We start from the raw sequence: 20916 nt of genomic DNA, 5'->3' as shown, positions 1-20916 counted from the left end.
CATGTTGATCAACTAGATTGCAGACCAACAAAAATCATCTGAAGAATTTAAATAATGTTAATGACTTTATAACCTGCATCATCGTAATTATAAATTAAGAGCTCTTGAAGAAGATGGTCTTTTTAATCTGATATCTGTGGTGGATGTGGTGGTGTCAGTTCACATGACCTCCTCAAACATGTGGATGTGTGTTCTCAACTTTTAGAAATCTAAAGAGAAACTTGCAGGTTGAATTTCTAAACAATTTCTAAACATATACTTAATGTTGCAGGATTTTATATGTTTTACAAGACACTAGGGCAGAAATTCAGACGGAAAAGCTTTTAAAAACGCTTTTTTCCTCACACGTGTCAAATTATGTCACACAAGGGAGTCAGCTTCCCTGACTCTGTCTCAGTGGAACGTGCAGTAAGAGGTGGCACTGAGTCTGGTACTAATTTAGTGAGTCGGTCTTTTTCATCATGGTTTGTGCAGGTTGCATCTGTAACGAAAAATGCTGTTGTGTGCGGCGCTCATTTTAGACAGGATTATGTTCCAGGCGATATGATAGATTTCAGGATTGAATGCCAGGACCCTGTGAGGCTGATAGCTCATGCTGTTCCGTCAGTACACATGGCTGCTTCATCAGTTCTACCATCAGCAGCAACTTCTGGTACTGCCGGCAGGAGTAATGGTCACAGATCCGTAAGAGATTCAGCTCGACGAAAACGTGAACTGTGCACCGTAAGTCTTTTTTTTAATGTTTGCTAACTTCCAAATTTGTCAGCATAATGATTCAATAATGACCCAGCAATGTGTTGCTAGTATTTATTGTTATAAGGCAGCGTAGCTATCTTGTAAAACCCACCAGCTGATAAGCCATAATGGCTAATGTTAGCTAGCATTAGCATCCTATTTTGTAAAATTTACCATTTGATAAGGCATAATTGGTAACCTCTATTTTCTAACATTAGAACCCTGAAGTCTAGTTACTTTGTTTGCATAGCTAATACATTTGTAACTTATTTTCTTGTGATATGTTGGTATGTTATAAGGATACTGCAAGTAATGTAGGGACAGATGCACCTACAACCAGTGCAGTGCTTGAAGACTTAGAGAAAGAGGCCTTCTCTCCACAGATCCCTAGATCTAGATCCCAGGTTTTTTTAGGACTGGTTGGACACAAGCAGTTTTAAAGTAATCTGGGATGCAGCCAGTAGACAGTGAGCTGACAGTGAGATAGCAAATGGGGTGCAATACAATCCATAACTTCCAATATGAACCTAGTTGGGATTTTGTCCAGAGGGCTGAAGGATACTCTCATAAGAGACATGATGTTTGTGAGCTCAGGCAGCTTAACAGCAGAAAAATCGGTGATCCACATCTAAAAAGGCAGGACTGGGAGTAATACCAGATCTTATTAACTCCACCTTTCCAGCAAAGTGCAAAAGAAACTTTTCACAATTAGCAGAGGCACAAGGAGAGGCTGGGTTAACTAACTGATCCACGGTCTTAAATAGGAATCTGGGGTTGTGCTGATAAGCAGAACTAAGTGCAGAGAAATGACATGTTCTTGCATCCTTCACCATCCTGTTATAAAGAAGTAATAACTCTTTCATAGCCACAAAGTGGACCTGAGACCTTTCTTCCATCTACATTCTCCTCTTCTGCATTTCCATTTAAAGCTTCAAATACTGTTATTTAACCATGGCTGTTTTCTAGTCTTTGAGTTTGGTCTGTTTTTCAAATGAATGAAATCTAAGGTTGAAGAACACATGTAGTTAAAGGAGTGAACCAAAATGTTGGTGTTGGAGAAATCAGGAAACACATTGCCAGGAGAATTGAACAGTGTACAGAATTTTGAGGCACTATGCTCATTAAAGATGCATGTGTACTCAGAGCGGGATGAGACAGTACTAGCAGCCTGTAATTCACAATTAAAAACAATGCATAGGTGATCAGATAGAAACATGTCCCTGATTTCCACAGATGGTATTCTCAGACCCAGACTAAAGACTAGGTCTAAAATGTGGCCACAGGAATAAGTTTGGCCAGACACATGTTGAAAGTTAAAAGAGTTAGTGATATTTAAAAAATCAGCAGCATGGGCATTAGAAGACTCATTAACATGAATATTAAAATCACCACACAGAACAATTCTATCATATTTTAAAACAAGACTGGATAAAAATTCAGGGAGTTCCAACAAGAAGGAGCCAGCTGGTTAGGGGGGCAATAAATAATAGCAAATATGACCGGGAGGGGGCCGCCAAGTTTAAACATGAGCACTTCAAAGAAGGAAAAATCATTGCAAGCTATCAGGTTACATTTTAAATGCTTCTTATAGACAGTAACAAGGCCACCACGACGACCACATTCCCTAGGGCCGCTAAAGCAGTCAAAATCAGGAGGGCACAATTCAGCAAGCTGACTGATCACCAGGACGTAACCAGGATTCTGTTAAAAACATAAAATGTAAATCAGTAGAAGAGATAAATAAATAAATGTTTTGTTAGAGAGGGATCTTACATTAAGAAGAGCCATCTTAAAAAGTCTGTGCTGGGTTAGAGCTGAAGTTGAGACTGGAGGTATGGTTCTGGCCCGGATCTTTATTAAATTATAATATTGCTGTGTCGGCTGTGTCTGTTTCGTATTAAGGACCTATGTGAAATTACCACAAGAATTTTAAAAGTAGCGTTAGAGGGATCCGGGCTCCGAATAACAGCACTATGATCAGTCCACAATAGGGAGTTAGTGACAGCAGAGTGTGCGTGGCTGTTTTTGGTGGGCAGAGAAGAGAAAGAAGAACGAGGAGAGACAGGTGATGTAAACAGTCAATTACATGAGGAGTACAGTACAGTGTGCTGCAGGTTCGCTATTAGACTTGTTTGGGTGAAGACCGTCTCATGCAAACAAGGAAGAACAATCCCAGAATAAGTTAAAATTGTGAATATAACCAATGTCATGGGTACTGCAGACAGACTGGAGCCAGGTGTGAAGACTGAGGATCCTGCTAAAACGGCCAATTCCACGACCCAGTGTAGGAATTGGATCCAAAATAAAAGCACGCTTTCCACTGCTGAGCAGGTCAAAGAGGTGGATGAAGTCTGCTTTTGTCAGCTCAGATTGCTGACGGGTAGTATAATTGGTGCCGACATGGACTATGATTTTCGTGATAGTCGTCGGGGAGCTTTTCGAGGATGTCGGGGGTCGTAGCTCCGGGAAACCAGTGTGTCACCACATTAACAAAGCGGATATTCCTTACTATGGAATCTCCAACTATCAGCGTAGTTGGGGCGATGAGAGGAGGCATAGTCAGTGATCGTGGAGACCGCCAAGTACCGTCAGCCATCCGTAGGATAGTTGTGGCAGGGTACTGCTGTGGTGAGGGGACAGCGTCCTTCTCAGCAGAGGGGTTTTCAGCTGTCTCTGGACGAATGAGACCTCCAGAGCTTTTCCTGATCACGGCCTCTATCAGTAACTTCCAGCAAGATGAGGAGGAGGACTTGACCGCTGGAAGATGGGAGTGTCCCTCCAGTGGAGGAAAGTCCTGCGTATCCAGGCTATCAAACCTGCTGGCCAGGAGGTCCCGATGTGAAGGGGGGGGAGGCAGGCGCTTTACACCGTGTCTGTCCTTGCAGGCTACAGTTCAGTGCTCCAAACTGACGTAGAGTCAAACTCACCAGAGCCTTCACACAGAAGCCAACGAGTGACCGTGCATCCACCGGGGCTTGGCAAGGAGTAGTAATGGCAATTGCTTTGGGCTTTGCCCCCATGAGGAGCCATGGATCTTCAGGCTTAGCTGAAACGGCTTCATGCTCCGGGGCGCCAGTGATGATGGAGCCGAGCCACGGAAGAATGGGATCACTGTTCAGTACTGGATTGGAGCAGTCAGGGGAATGAGATGGGATGGTCACATTTAGGTTGCCGCAGCCAGAGGAGCTGAGGACTGCAAGGTGTTTTGTTTGGGCCGAGGTGACAGTGGAGAACTCCAGGATGAGCTTGTCTTTTTCTCTGACCTCGGCTTCCAGACAAGCGATACTTTGAGACGGTAAGGTGGCAAGATCCAAACTCAGTTAGTACGTAAAAGTGCTAAAAGCTTAAAATCCACAATAAAGTCCATAAAAGTACTAAAAGCTTAAAATCCTTAATAAAAGCAACCAGCCTAGCCGCCAGGCTAAAAACAAACCTAGCTGGGCTAGCAGCAATGGAGACAGTCCGGTAAACCACGTCGAGTTGACAGCCATGTTAAAATCACTTAAGATCCACACGTCCGATGACAAAAAACTTTTACCATGTTAAAACATATGGGTGAAACAATAGCCAGGAAAAAAGTGTAGCGTAGAAACGTGGATAAAAAACTAGATAAAATGTCAATGTATGGTGGTTTAAGACAAAGCCTCTGGCGTAAAATGTAGATTTTATAGCAGGGCTGTTTTATTGGATTGCAATGGATTGTAAAGGTGTACCTAATAAAGGTTTCACTCATAGTCATCTGGACAATGTTTTCTAATTCAAGATGTTTCGGCTCCCATCTGGAATTCATTCTCAATTGTGAAAGCGCACTCACTCAGGAAGATTCCTCCCTGAGGGCAGGGCTTAAGCAGCAGAGTAGCTTAAATTTCTGAGTTCTCAAACCATTTTCACAATTGAAAATGACTTGCGGATGGGAGCCGAAACGTCTTGAATTTGAAAACATTGTCCAGATAACTACGACTGAAACCTTTTCTACAGTGGAACACTTCTGGACGAATGAGGGACTACACCATCTTGTACCTAATAAAGTGGCCACTGAGTGTATGATGTTGCACAATTATAGGCTATAAGCTAGACCTCTTTGTATCCTAGCTGTCCAGGTATGGCTCAAAATGGCCAGAGTGGGGAGTCAGACAGAAATGGTTGAGAAACAAACATCAACTCCACTGCCCAGTCCTGATGAATCATCCAGTTTTCATGGACCAACCTGGTGATGCCTCATGGACTCCAGAGGAGGAAATGATGACTGAGTTATCTGATGAGGAACCATCACAAGAGCAACTGCTGGAATCTCACCCTGACCTCAAGAGTGATTGATTCTCTGTGGATTCTCTATGTTAAAAATAGACTAGCTGGTTGGCACATGTTCTAATTACATGGCTAGGGATGTTGTCAGGCCCAGCACCTTTACTCACATTCACTCTCGGCAGGGTTTTTCTCACATCTGCTATGGATACTGAGAGTGGCCGTTCCTCTGGAGGCAGAGTAGACTTGACAGCTGACTCTTTGTTGAGGAGATCAAAGTGAGCATAAAAGGTGTTAAGCTCACCTGGCAACATGGCCTCACACATGATGGGGGCGCTCCTGCTTGTGTAGCCTATGATGGTCTGCATCGCCTGCCACACGTCTTTGGTATTGTTGTTGAAGTCTCTCTCCTGATGCCTCTGCTTTGCCTCCTTGATGCCAGCTTTCAGTATTGCTCTGGTGGTGCTGTATGCGTCCTTGTCACCTGACCAAGAGGAAGCTTTTTTGGCTCTGAATTCATCCAGGCTTTCTGGTTGGGAAATGATTTTATTGTCTTTTTGATCGCCACATCATCAACACATTTGCTGATGTATGATGTCACTGATGATGAATATTCCTCAATATTGATGTGGTTCTCCTGGGTATCTGGCATCTCTGAACATTTGCCAGTCTGTGCACTCAAAACAGTCCTGTAGAGCTGCTCTTGCTTCATCTGTGCACACTAACTGTTTTTTCTGATTTGACCCTTTTAATCAGCTGGGAGTAAGTTGACAAGAGAAGCAGGGAAATGTGGTCTGATTGTCCAAAGTGGGGCCAGGGGAGGGCTTTGTAGCTGCCAAGAATGTTTGTGTAAACATGGTCCGGGGTATTTCTTCCACTGGTGGGTGTGTGGACATGCTTGTGGAATATAGGTAAAACAGTTCTGAGGTCCGTTTGATTAGAATTGCCAGCTACTATAAAAATTTTGTCATGTGACTGCTGATGACCTCATACAGTTCCTGTAGTGTATTTTTTTAAATTCAACATCTGGGAAACATTCAACTTTGATTACGTTTGAGCACCAAGCATCATTGATGTAAACACAGAGTCCGCCTACCCTCGTCTTGCATTCTATCAGTGTGGAGCACGCTTGATCCGGGATGTTGTGGTGGAGCCAGGCCTCTGTAAAGATGTGGGCACAACAGTCTCTGATTTCCCGTTGCTGCTAGCCTGAGTCTTATTTCGTCCATTTTATTTTCCTGTGATTGGACATTAGCAAGGAGTAGGCTGGGTAGTGGATCAGCCTTAGGTCCAAGTTGGGTTAGCTTAGCTCTTATCCCGGCTCTCTTCCCCCTTGTCTATTTGCAATGGCACCGCTTGCGGTGACGTTTGGTCCCCCTGGTCTGGCTGGGTGGTTGCAAGATATTGTGGGCAGTGATCGTCTCAAGGTCCACTGCACTTAATCCAGTGCCTGCGCTTCCTTTTCCTATGCTGATGAGTGTTTTTCTGTCATAGGTAATATAAAGGTGAAAAAAATAACAAATAAAAACCAAAATGTACTGAAGTTTGAGGGAGCTACTGGCCACCACATTGACACGTGACACCATCATTATATTGTTGTCTCTACTTCTGGATTTATTCACATACGTATGTACTGTTAACCGGTTCTGATGGACTCCAAAATCTAATGCAACAATCAATCTGGGCACTGCTTAGGAGCCCAGACCATGGTCCAATGAAGTTCCGATCCTATTGGTTTGGTGCTATTTAACCATTCACAAGTACTGCCATGCGGATCAAGTTACAAGGACTATTGCGCTACCTCCTGCCTGTCTGCTAGGTTGTCAGGTTTGTTCAAGGATTTACACAATGCAGTATCGCACTGGGGTGATCAAGAATGGATACCTAAACCAGTGTCTCTAACCACTCTCCTCCTAAAGGTTATTAGTATCTGATAGAGAATTGAAGGACAGAGAGAGGTATTCCCTTCATTCTAGGCATCACTCTGCCTAAAGCTCCTATCCTGACACCTTTAATGCTTGTTCCTCTCCAGAGATACAAAGATTAGCACTTCTAACATTTTAGAGAATTGTAGCATGCAAGGGGCCTTACCAAAGTGTTGTTGAAGAAGCCTTGGATGTCAGGTAAAGAAATCAAAAAAGAGAAAAATGTCTTTCAATGGATCAAAACGATCTACTTGGTTTTATTTACCAAAAACACAAAGCAAACTATGTACAGATACAAAATACATACAATATATACTCATACAGAGTAAAATATTATGAAGCTTGCTATTCCCTGATCTAACAAGATTTCCCAACGTCCAACAGCAACCTACAAATCGAAAAATAAAACAAGATGAACAGAAATTAAAAATAAAAATTAACAGAAAGACAACAAAATCAACTGAAATAGAAAAAAATGTAACCTCTCTCTCAGTATTATTCTCCTTTTATATAGTGGAGCTAAGGGGAGTTTCAAGCCTGCTGCATAACAAAGGCGTGTAATGCTTTTCATTGGTTATACAGAGCATGCATATATGATTAAATAATAATTATAATAACTTTATTTGTATAGCACATTCTATCCAAAGATGCAGCCCAGAGTGCTTCACAAGACATATCATATCAATAATAAATAATAAAGGCAACAGAAAGAAGAAAGAGAAAAAAAGCAAACAAACAGTTAAATAGACAGACAGATAAATGATAAATAATTAATAAACCAGCAACGTCAACCCAAATTAAAAGCCAAGTTAAAAAGAAAGAATTTATTTTTAAAAATACCAAGGGAATTTGCTGTCCTGAGATCCAAGGGGAGGGAGTTCCACAGTTTAGGGCCATAAAAGCATCCTCACCAGATTTCTTGTGGGACACTTTAGGAACTTCTAAAAGAAAGGCAGTGGAAGATCTGAGAATTCTTGTTGGAACATAAAATGAGAGGCATTCGCTGATGTATGAGGGTGCTAGATTATGTAAGGCTTTGTAGATGAGTAAAAGGACTTGAATTATAGAAGATACAGTGCAGTGATGCAAACAGAGAGGTAATGTGATCTCTTTTTTTGTATTGGTCAAAATCCTAGCTGCAGCATTCTGAATTATCTATATATATACTGTATATATATAAAAGACTATAAGACTTTTTAGGTAGACCAGTAAATAGAGAGTTGCAGTAGTCTAAGTGACTAGTAATAAATAAAAGCATGTATTAGCATTTCAGCATCGTCTAATTTTGGCAATGTTCCTCAGATGAAAAAATTATGTTTTGGTGACCTTGTTAAAATGGCTTTGATTTGCTTAGACAGGCTAGCAAGCACTGACTCAAGTCTCTGCCTTTCTGCTGTTGGGATTTCAGGTAGGGCAGGTTTGGTTATTAGCAGAAAGATATTTATAAATATTAATACAATTATTAATATTATCAAAATTATTAATATAGATTCATAATTACAGGGTACCACCCTGGGATCAGGGACCAATAACCAAACGTGAAAAACAGTTTCAAAGGTGGCTGTCCACCTAAAAATGTTGATATTTAAAAGGTACTATCTTACATTAAAGGGATGGCAGTGAAGAGTGAGATCTGAGCACTGACCATCGCAACCAGCTATTATCACAACATGTACACACAATAACCACAGGCAACTGCTCTTTAAAAGATACAATAGCATTTATTTAACTTTAACACTGATTAACAATCAATAACTTCAGGCAACAACCACTATTGTCTACTCTGAACTATTGTGTGTGGTCGGTCGTGACTCGCGTGAGTTTATTGTTATATATGACTGGTAGGTGCTTCCTTCTTAGAAGGGAGGGTGGTGAAACTCTGTTTTTGGATCTTGGTTTGATTTTAACTTAACTTTGTCTATCGTCTCTATTATTTTGGTTTGACCTTTCAATTAACTGCTGTATAGTGGTTAGGTTTCCTGTTTTTATTGCATTTTTCTAATTTTATGCAAACCGTTGCTGCCATGGTATATTTATATGGTTGGCAGAGCATCCATCTTACAGCCTTTATGATTAGCTTTATAGTCCAACATATTATTTGCAAGATGAGCTTAATGGATTTTCCTACTAGTCTCATGAAAGGTGTTATTAATCCTAGTTTGTGTAGTATTCCTAATAGTAGTAAGAGATATCATAATGGTGATGGTCAATAATCCCCATTTAGGTTTCTTAAATATTGATCTAAACTGATCCCAAACTGAGGTGAAGGTTTCTTTAACATTTGTTACATCTTTCTTGGTTGCCTTCTATTTCTTATTAGGAATTCCGCGTGAGGTGGTGAAATCAGTCGAATTGTGGCTTTGCAGATTCCATACATCATTGGATCTTTTGCCATCATTATACAGCTCCTTATACTTTGCATAGGCCACACCATCACTCTTTCTCCCTTGGAATGTGGAAATGCCCTGGGTGTGATATGTTTTTGACACATAGTAATCTTTTGCCAAACAAGTACCAGGATGAAAAAACTATGTACGCATATGGTGATTAAACGGAATTTTAAACATTTTAATGAGTAGGCCTTCTTGAATGATCCAATTCCAAGTGATATTCATGATACTGCTCAAATTTCAGATGTCGAATTAGGTCTTGACCATTTTTGTAAATCTTTTAACACAGTAGTTGGTAAGCACACACCGTTTAAAAAAATATACAGTACAATACAGAGTACAGAATAGGTCAAGTCTCTGGTTCTCTGCAGAAATTTCATTCTTACTTAAAGAGAGAAATAAAGCTTGGGCCCTTGCCAGACGTACCAGGGACCCCAGTCATTGGCTTGCTTTTAGGCAACTTAGAAACAAATGCACATCTGCAATAGAAAATGCTAAATCTAATTATTATTTGTTTTTAATTCCACAATCATATTCAAATCCAGCAACATTTTGGAAAGCAGTGAATTCTCTTAACCATAAGTCTTCAACCTCATTTCCCCCTCTTGCCACAGCTGATGGGTGTTCAATAAGTTTTACGCTACAGCTCTTTTCTTCTGTTGACACGACCAATGCATTGATAGCTATAGATTTGAAGAATTCAGTTGGCGCGGATAAACTTGATCCCTATTTCTTAAAGCTCTCTGCTCCAGTTGTAGTCAGCTACATAACTTATATTTTTAACTTTTCAGTTTTAACTGGCACTGTTCCTAGGGTCTGGAAGGCTGCTTATGTAACTCATATACATAAAGGTGATCTTAACATCTATAAGCCAATTTCTAAATGATCATACCTTGCAAAAATACTAGGATCTCTAGTATAGCGTTTCTCAGCGGGGTCGATACTGCCCCCAAGGGGGCATTCAAAGAATGATGGGGGGCAATGGGGTGTGCTGGGGGGGCATTTGTTTAAGGCGAGTTTACACCAAAGATTCACCACAAGACGAGTTGAAGCTTGCAACTACTTGCAAAAGATTGTGGTCTGCAACATTCTAAAACCTGCCAGTTAAACCAATGCGACCAGAGGAGATGGTGTATCGTTTCCATAGCAACGACTCTTTACTTCAGTATATCTGTCAGCTTTCTGTAGTGCAGCTCCATGCTGCCTTCACGAGAACAGGATGTCAGAGTATCATCTTTAAAATTTCACCAACATGGCATTTACTGTGTCAGCACAACTGTGTCAATATATATACTAAATATATATACTAATATACTAAACTATCAATTTGGAACTCAGATTAATAATTAAATTAATAACTATAACCAGAATTACCATCAATAGCTAGTAGGTTGAAGGATTTAGAGTTCAACATAGAAGAAACATTAAAGAAACCAGCATAATTATACACAAGCATTTATTAAAAGATAAACGCAAAAACACACTATGAAGTTTAACTCTAAATGCGCTAAACTACGGAACAAAGGGTGTGTGTGTGTGTCCCAAAATGGCTGCTTGGGTCCAAAATGGCATCAAACAAAAGAAAGCTAATTCAAAATGGCGGCTGAGCAGCGGCCGCATGGTTAAACAAAGAAAGGAAATTCAAAATGGCAGCCAGGTCATGTTTGAAAAGAGTGTGGCTCTGTTAAAGGTCAATTTGGAGTGGATGTGTGAACTGTGTAGGATAAATAGTGCCAGATTAAAAGAGAGTTAGTTACCATGCAAAGACTCTGTGTAGTAGCTGTTGGTGCTAAACTTAGTTGCAGAAATATTACGCAGGTCTTTTGTCGCTGAGGTAAGAGAGTTCAGTTGCTGTGTGCTCCAAGCAGATTACACGGTGGTGGTAGGAGCTGCTGCCGAGCAGCAGCTCTGTAGACAAAGCCAGGAGGAAAGAGCAGAGAGAAAAGAGAGAGAGATGGTCGCTGACTCCTTTTTATTGACCTGGTGACATCACAGGTCACAGGTCAGACTGACCAGTAGCAGCTGGAAGGCTGCGTTCAGTGCTCTCAGGATTTTGGAATGCTGAGTTCAAATGCTTCCCTTTGTGAACAATACAAAAGACCATGCATTCTCCTAATGAAAGTTCAGTTAAAATTACACAAATGAATGAATTAATCTGTGGAGTCCCAACACTGCTAAATTAATTCTCTATTTAATGCCAATAGCTAGGCTATTTTGACATGTCTGAAAATACAGGCCTATATATGCATTATAAATATAAACATGTATTAGTAGACTAATTGGCAATAAAATAACCAGTTCAAAATTGGATAGTCTAAAAATCTGCAGAACAATTTGCTGGTTATACTGTAGGCTACTCATTGCAGGTGTCAGAGGCTCTTACTGATGACCGCCTCCCCATTTACACCGAACACCTGAGAATGGTTAAGGCCGACATGGAGATCTGCTTCAGGGATACCCGTCTGGGTGGTGCAGCCCTTTCAGGCGGACGTGACTGAATGCGAGCCCGCTATCCAGGAGCATCTTGTTGCAACAAGTCCTCCAACCCATACGACCACATAGGTCATTTGTTCCTACCCTCTAATATGACCCACAGGTGCGTTTCCTAAATTAGCGCCCCTACTGGTGGAGGGAAGTAGAGAACGGGCTGTAAGTAGCCTATGTTACATAAATCACGTGACGTGGTTAATAAGTCATGCAAGTCATGTAAGTTAAGTTATGTAAGTCACGTACGTAACGTTCTGTAACTTTAAATATGTCAACGTTGACTTTTGGTTTCACATGGGACATGAACCCCAGTGTTCTTTGTTTGTTTGTGCCATCCATCCATCCACCCCACCATCTCTAGAAGCGAACATTGTCGCTCTTTATACTATGTTGCCTGACTACCTCCTTTGCTCCTGTCACAATTACCATGAACACTAGAGATCACATTCGACAATAAACGCAAACATGGGTCGTAATAAGCTGCTTGTACAGACGACTCATATGGATGTTTTTCTGATGAGGACAGTCTGTCTTGTCGACATCCAGTGCAAAGACGCGGCCCAGGCTACTTTCCGCACCTCTGGCTGGGGCAGCATATGGGTCAAATATGCCCAGCATTACCTGGCTTACTGGAAGAACACCAGGCTGCCTCTTTTTGCTTTCCCAACAATATATCTCGGTGAGCAGGGATTCAGCCACGTCCTCCAGTCTAAGTATCGTAGTCGCAACTCACAATGAAGAAACTGGAAACTTGAGAACCAAGCGCAGGGCTCACACTAACTTTCAAAGAAATTAAGCTTATTTCCTTCAAAAGATAAATCCTTCTGCTTTTTTCCAGTAGCCTCAGACATTTTCCTTGGTAGGCTGCTCTTGTTTTCCATTGAAACAAAGAATGCTTCTTGTTTGGCATTTCTGATTGGCTGCTGTTTGTAATAAATACCGACACCTAATTAAAGCTTGAATGTCAAATTTCTAATCATTGCATTTGTTAAACACTCATAAATATAATTTCTATTCACATTTTGCTCCCTGGGAAACTAATGATAATGATATTCCAACTCTCCAGTTAAATCAAAACTGTTATTTGCCAATCATTGACATGCTTTTTAATGATAAAACACAGAATAATAATCATAATAATTATAACAATCATAATAATAAGAATATACATGAATGATACAGAAATGAATCATAATAATAATCATAATCAACATTAATATTCAGGGAAGACAAGTAGCCTACATTTTATCTGATGGAGAGCAGTAAGGGACCTGGATACCACGTTGAGAACCACTGTAGTAAATAAAATATTCCTCTCAGCCCATTCTATATTAAGTGGTCACCAATCGGGTTTTAGAGAAAAACACAGCACTGTTACTCCCACCACTCTTGTTAGGAAACCCTGTATTGTTTGTTTTGTCTTATGCTGCGGCTCAAATTGCCCTGAGCTGGAATGAGCTAGAAACACGAAACTTGGCCAAATAACTGGAGATGATGTGCATGTACTTCCACAGAAATGTGATCCCAATCGGCCACATGCTGGCGCTGTAATTAAGGCCCAAAAATACAATTTTGAACAGGCCACACCCCTCACACCGTAAGTCTGAATGACATGAAATTTCTCAATTTCACAAGTCCTGGTCAATGTGCTCTACAAAAACGCGTCTTGGAACACTAAAGTCCACCTAACTAGATTTTCCACCATTTTGATTTTTTTGAAAAACACATTTTTGATATCTCCTAATAAACCGTAGGACCAATTGCTACCAAATTTTCGGTGGATCATCATTGGATGAAGCTTATCAAAAGTTTATTGTATAAAAATTGCTGACATCTTATTTGGTTTTCAAGATATTGACCAATGAACTTCAAAAGGGGCATGGCTCAGCACATAAATAGACTAAAGTCACCAACCGTTGGGCACTCATCACAAAACGTACAGGAAATGTCCACAGAAGTACCTGAAATATACTCTGAAAGTTTCATTCAAATCAACTGCTAGTGGGCGCTACAAATGCAAAAAATGTGCATAGCATAACACAAATCAGACTATGAATCAGAAATTGTTTTTCTTCATTCTATTTGTGAAAATGCAAAAAAGGGAGAGTTCACTGCTTTTGTCACATCTAGGCCACATTTGCCCAGGTCCAGATCAAAAGCTTTAAACTTCTAACAGTCTGTGTTGGCTTGAACCACAGAATTGCCGCTTGCAGCTATATATTTAAATTATCTTGGCTTTGAATAGAAAGAAACAGTGTGCAGCTCTTTTTATTGATCTTTCAAAGGCATTTGATACAGTTGATTATGCATTGTGTTCAAAAGAACCTTGTAGTATTGGATTTGATGATATAGCATATAAATGGTTTCAGAGTTGCCTCATGGACAGACAGCAATGTGTGGCTATTGGAAAGGTGTCTCTCAAGGCTCAATTCTCGGGCTGGTTCTGTTCACTCCTTATATAAATGATGTTGTCTCTGTAACTGGGTGTAACATTCATCTTTATGCTGATGATTCTATCTCATACTGTAGCGCCAATGTTGTACATTCTGCTGCTAAATCTCTTCAGTGCTGCTTCACTGATTTACAAGTTGCACTCAAAAACCATAAATTAGTTCTTAATGCAGACAAAACTAAATTCATGTTCTTCACCAGAGCCAAAAATATTGATTATGAAAATGTAATCTCTATACTAAGAATGGTACGCATATTGAAAGAGTCACAAGTATCCAAGTATTTTGGAATTTGGATAAATGAGAAGGTAACTTTTAAATACAATATGAACAGTGATGTTGATAGGTTTTCAATATAGTGAGTCCCTGGGACCCACAGGGGGTCATTTGAGTGGGTCCCAGCGAAATTTAGTGTGGTGCCAATAAAATTTGTGTTTTTTGACAAATTGTAGTTTTAAACTCGTCTTTAGTATATGATTATATTGATGTTAGGTGTGTAATGGTATACAAAATTCATAGTTCGATATGTACTTCGGTTTTAGGGTTTTAAATAACCTTTGTGTCATTTATTTTGTCATTCCAGCCCACATGTCGAAGTGTCCTTGGGCAAGACACTGAACACCAAATTGCTTCGGTGTGTGAATGGGGATATGTAGTGTGTGAAGCGCTTTGAGTGGTTGGAAGACTAGAAAGGTGCTATACAAGTACAGTCCATTTACCAGTACTTTTCTTCTTCCATTCCTTCAGAGCCATATGTCTATTTCCACTCAGTTGCTCCTACCGCGCAACGTAACAGTATATCAGCTCATTGAATTTTACTTTGAACTGGGCAGTATGCTGATGTAGTACTACTGCTCAATAGGCATCCATGGTTATGTAATGAAAGTAAAATTAAACACATTCCTAGATCAAGAGGTCTCTCCAGAAGAAAGCACTACGGTAATCTGCAGGATGCTGTCGGTTTCATTTGTGAACAGTTACTGTACTCTGTACTGTACTGTACCCCAGAGGGGTTTCACTGAGGACAAGGAGACATCTCCAGAGGTGGAATTATAGATGTGCTGTTGAATCAACCTCATCAACCTAATGTGCTGTATTTGTCAAAAAAAACAACAAACAAGAAGGTGACTGCAATGCTGCAGAGTCTGTTATTCTGTCACAGAAAGAGCAGACAGCATTGAACCACAGACATACAGTACATCAGGAAAGCAGACCAACGCAAGTTGGAAAGCTTTTTGCATTTTTGCACAGGGTCCTCTGTTCTTTAACAAATTAAAGTAACCTTCAATGCTGAAACAGGTTTTGCTGTTGCTATAAGTGTGTTGCAATAGTTGATGTTCCTTATATATACAGCTCCTACCCAGAAGTTTGATAATGTGCCGATTGTTTTCACTTAGTATGGAAAATTGTGCACCTGGAATAATTTGCAAAAAACTCCCACATTTTTACCCTTAGGACAATTTATATTTTCGATTTCATCCTATTTCACTTCCAGCTGCTCTTGTTTTAGTTGATTAATTTGCTTTAAATTTTAATAACATTACTTATTTATAAGGTTTTATTATTTAATAATGTGTTTTTCTTTTTAATTATATTTGCTTCACCATTTTTATCTAAATGTCTTACTTGTGTTTCTTGTTGCCTATGATCTGGTTGTTTTTTACTCAGCTAGATTGTACATGAGGTCTCTACCTGAATGTTTTTCCGAATTAAAATAAAGGTTGAATGAATGAATGAATGAATGAATGAAAGATGGGTGGTCTCAAGAGAGTTTTTCGTTCGGGACTCTGTTTGGCTGTTTGTTCTCCCTCTCCATCCTACCATCCCTTCATCTGCTGTTACATGTTCTATTATCCCACGATCATTAGTTAGCAGGCCTATGCCTCTGTTCATGATAATAGCTTTAATTGGTCGGATGGGGTCAGGGTGACATAATTCTGCTCTACTTAGACTCTCTCCATCCCAAGTACTCAAGCACTGGGTTTTGGGCATTTTTAATAATGCAGTCTTTGGTTGTCCTAACTGCTCTCTCTGTTACTCCGTTTGTTTCAGGTTTGTAGGGGACAGGCCAGATTTGTTGTATTCCATAGTTTTCTAGGAGTTTGGTCACAAACAGGTTTTTGAAATGTGTCCCATTGTCCATCCTTGAACTTTCTGTTCTTAGATATTGGACAATTATTTGGGCCAGCCTATCTGAGAATCATCTCCCTGTGGCTGCTCTGAGTGGGAACACCCATTTATCCGGGGATCCATTGTCGGCCACTACTAAGAAATATTTATTCACGAGGCCTGTTTGCTGAGGCAATGGCCCTGCAATGTCAGGTGCGGTGTGGTGCAAGTGATTGGCTGTGTGATACCTGTTACTTGTAAAACCACCTGCCTCAGCTGGTTAGCCTTAGCTGGTGCATGAGTTGTTTAGCTTTATATTTTTTAACACAATTATTTACAAGAAACCGCAATACTTTTGGTGTACCTGCGTGGCCTAAACCGTCATGTATTGTTTTTAGGAGCTTCATCTGTTCTCCTTCTTGAACTATTAAGTGTTCCTTAGAATCTTTCCATGAGTCTGGTAGGGCTAGTTTCAGCACACGTAGTCTTCACTATTTCCTTCTGACAAATAGTCTTTGGCATTGGTGTGACTTTCAACTTTTATTCATTTTATTTTCATCCCCCTACACGTTTCTGCTATTATTCCCCATGCTTCTGCATGAGTCAGGGTTTTTCCCTTTGTGTCCTCAAATCCTCTTTGTTCCCATTGAGCAAGTTCCTCTGTTCTTGCCATGTAACAATAGTCACTGTCACTAGTGCAAGCTGCCTAACATGTTTCTTTTTGCAAAACAAGAGAGCTTCTAGAATTGAATTAGCCTTGTTTGGGCAAACCCTTTTGTTATTCTCTTTTTGGTCCATATGGTTTTGTCTTTCTTTATGACATATGCCCAATGGGCATCTTCCCCATCTTCTCCTTGTTTTCTTCCTCCCATGAACACATAAAAGATTAATAGTTTGGGGACTAAGTCCCATTTCCCCCATCTGCTTGCTAATGCTTTTGAGTCTACCGAGTTTTGCTTTGAGGCAGTACTTAGACCTGGAAATGGTGAAAAACGGCTCTGGTGGTTTAGAGGTGTATGATAGGAGGAGGCATGGTATTTTTAATCCTTGATTTTTATATGTTAGGGAGATCCCTTTTTCTTCTAAGTCTGTTTTCACTAAGAGTAGTTAGTCATTGTCCCTTTGTTGACGTTATTCCAGCTCTTAGGAATTTTAACTCATGGACTGCCAGGTCACATTTTTGAGGCCTATTTTGAATCCTTCTAGAGTGAGTCTCTTTATAGCTTCCTCCAGGAGGTCAAGTTATTATTCCTCATGATCTTGTGTCAAATAGACATCGTGACATCATTATGTTAGTAACGGCATTTTCTAGGCCGCATTCCATCATATTAATTTGCATAAAGCATAGGGGTTGTGTCAGTTGCAGCAAGGGAGAGATATAAAAATCTTTAGCCAAATAATCACAAACTCACTACAGGGACATTTGTATATTTAAGTAAAAGTTAAAAGTTTTTAAAAAATCTACAACTAGAGGGAGAAGATCAAACAAACTATTTACATATTTACAAGCTATAGGAACACTCTAATATGTCTGTGCCACACCCCGTAGCATGCATGGGAATGAATTACAATATGAATATGAATATATTTCTCACCTTTTCCATGATTGTCTGAATAGGTCACTAAATCTAGCAAGAAAGTCACCAAGTTGATAACGCTGTAGAGAGGAGCTGCCTGAGCCCCACCCACGGTAAAACTCCACACAGAGAGAGCAGGCGACGAGAGGACAGAGAAAGAGCTCAACCAAAAATGACAGAAAAACGTATCTCAGCATAGTTTTTTATGTTCATTTGGCTTAGGTGCTGTGAAAAAATGCTTAAGCACTGCGTCCCAAGTCTTATAATGGTAGGAAAACCCCGCTGTTTATTCTGGCATCATGTTGGTTAAAATGTTGGTGACATTCTTATGTAAACAAACACGCATGTAAACACAACGGGCAATATCGAGGTCAGCTAAAATTATTGACGTCACGTCCATATATCATACAATTAATCGATAATATAATTATCGCGACAGGCCTAGCATTTTCCAATCTCAGTAATTACTCCTAATTGTTCCAGTTCTCTAATTGTTATCCCCAATTCCTCCAGGCATCCTGGGTTAAGGGGATGTTGGGGTGGTTTTGGGGGTACTTGACCTCTAATGGTGTAAGTGTATTTTGCTTCAACTAGACCACAGTCATTTTTGAACAGGGAACACTTTGTTTGGTTAATTATTTTAAAAAGCCTATCTTTGTATTTGGTCTCTTATTTGGCCAAGATATTTTCTTTTATTTCTGTTATATCTACTATCTACTAACTCCAATTTAGTTTTTAGTTAGCTCTGGGGTACCCTTATCCAGGTCTTTTATTGTTACTAGGTTATGTTTTGCTTTGTCTTTGTCATTTCCTGGTCTTTGACTTCTGTCATTTTGGTTATCTGGCTGTTTTCCTAATTCTGTTATTTGTGTCCTTCTTTTAGGCCCGTTTACTTCTGCTCCTGTATCTAGGGTGAATTGCGCTAGTTAATTTGAGTTTTCAATTCTTCTTTATCGTCATAGGTTTGTTTGGCAATTTTGCACAAGAGAGGCCTCTCGGCTTTAGAGATGCTCAAGGTCTGGAGTTTTTTGGTGGCTGGTCTTGGATTTGCGCCTGAGTTTTTTGAATGCTTCTCTGGCTAGTTTTAACAACTCTTTCTGCTCTGGTGTGAGGGTTCTCCACTCATCATCATTATAGCTCCTGACTCCCTGTTGTTTGGAATCGGACCTGAATTTTGTCTGTTGTTGGGCCTAGAAGAGCCTCCCTGCTGTGGCGGGCCCTGGCTTTGTCTTTGGGCTGGGGGCTGCCTTTGATTTTGATAACCTTGCCTCCTTTGATTTTGGTTATAGGACCAAGGGGTGGCCCTATCTTGAGGTGGATGGTATTCCTTGTAGGTTCGATGAAATACCACCTGTCACTCGTTCATTTGTTGGCCATCTCTAGGTGAACCTTATGATCTTCTGCTGGTTAGGCCTGCAGATTTCTTTTAGCTCTTTCTTCCAGGGTCCTGTTAGGATCTTCTACTGGAGTTTGGAATATTTAGGCTACTAGGTCAAGGGCAGTTTGTCCCTCTGGTGCTCTGATTTTGTGTTCTTTTTGTAGGTACAGGGCTGAACCTGTGGTATTTAGCACATGTGAGGGTACCGATTCTAGTACTACTTTGAGGAATTTTTGAACAGGGTCTTTAGGGTATTTTCTCAGGCAGAGGATGCCCATTGTTTCTATTTCTGCTTTTAGGTCGTTTGTGGCAACCAGAACATAAGTGGGTTGCCCATGGAGGATGCTTCGTCCTCCTAGAGTGGCCATGGTGGTTGGGAGTCAGGCACTTATAGGAATTTGGGGTTGAGGTGGCATGTTATGGGTATAATCCCTATTAGAGGTTGAGTGAGTGATTGGGGGTTCTGCTCTGACTGGGCTGGGAGACCAGATTTGTGATGTTTCTGGTTGTGCCATTGCTCTTCAGCTCCACAAGTGCTCGGTGGGCCTGTTCTGTGATTAGGTCCCACTTAATATCATATCTTGCCCCTAACAGCGCTTCTTTTGTGGGATGAGATACCCCGTGAGTTGCCATAGTTTCCTCATGAGGGAGAAGCTCGGCTATTACTCCTGCCTCTCCAAACCATAGTTCTTCACAGCCGGGGATTGGGTCATCTTCTCTCCCTTGGGGTACTCCCAGAGTAGACTGTTGTGGGAATGTCACAATTGGGTAAGCCTTAAGAGGTGTGGAGTATTCTACCTTCAAAAGGCCACCTATTGGGATCTATTGTTCTCTGTGTTTGGCCCTTAGCTCTTGGACACCGAGCTCGGGTGGCTTTGCCATTTCTCTCTTCCCATTCCTAGGTTGGGGGCTGGTGGCACTGGGATAGGAGGGGTGGTAAGGGGTTGAATCCTAAAGGTCACTTTCATTGGGGTGTTTGCTGATTTACAGTTTGATGTACAGTTTGCTGTATTAGAGTTTCTTTTAACCTTTATTTATTCAGGGAAATTTAACTGAGAGGAAGCCTCTCTTTTACAGTAAAAACCTGACATTCACACAGTTACACACATTCACACCTGGAAGCTGCCCAGAACAACAATAGTCTGATTTGGTGCCCACTGAGCAGCTCTACTGGAGCTGTTGGGGTTAAGGGCCTTGCTCAAGGTGGTGGTAATGAGGAAGTGTCAAGGGCTGCTTTTTTTACTTTCCCATTGTTCGGGTCCGGGGATTACCCCAGGTTGATTGTCTCATTGTGTGGGAGGAAGGGGCAGGTGTGTTTTCCTCAGTGAGGTTATTTGTGAATATACTTTCTTCTGGTACGTTATAGCCTGTGCTGTCCGCATCTGTATACAGGGTTTCATTTAACAAAATAGCATTTCTAGTCGACTCAGGAGTGGTGGGAACTTGGTTCTGTTTCACTAAGTTTTCCAGCAAGGTTTTATCGTGTTGGTTCGCTACTAAGATGTTTATTTTTATCATATCCTTTGTGGGTTTATCCAGCAGTGTGGTTAAGAGGGCTCTGATTGAAGTTATTGGAGAATGACCTTCGGGGTATACTCCTTGTAAGGGGGTTGTAATCAT

The 20916-nt window shown here is 40.7% G+C and overlaps 1 protein-coding gene across 1 annotated transcript in view; it reads left to right on the top strand.

The window, feature by feature from the left end:
- The window catches only part of plppr5b (phospholipid phosphatase related 5b), a 230840-nt gene that overhangs the window by 132931 nt on the left and 76993 nt on the right, over window positions 1–20916 (top strand). The window lies entirely within an intron of this gene.

This window comes from Siniperca chuatsi, linkage group LG19 (genome assembly GCF_020085105.1).
Source record: "Siniperca chuatsi isolate FFG_IHB_CAS linkage group LG19, ASM2008510v1, whole genome shotgun sequence".
Lineage (NCBI taxonomy): Eukaryota > Metazoa > Chordata > Actinopteri > Centrarchiformes > Sinipercidae > Siniperca > Siniperca chuatsi.
Note: the sequence above shows the minus strand (reverse complement) of the source record. Positions and strands in the feature narration are given on the sequence as shown.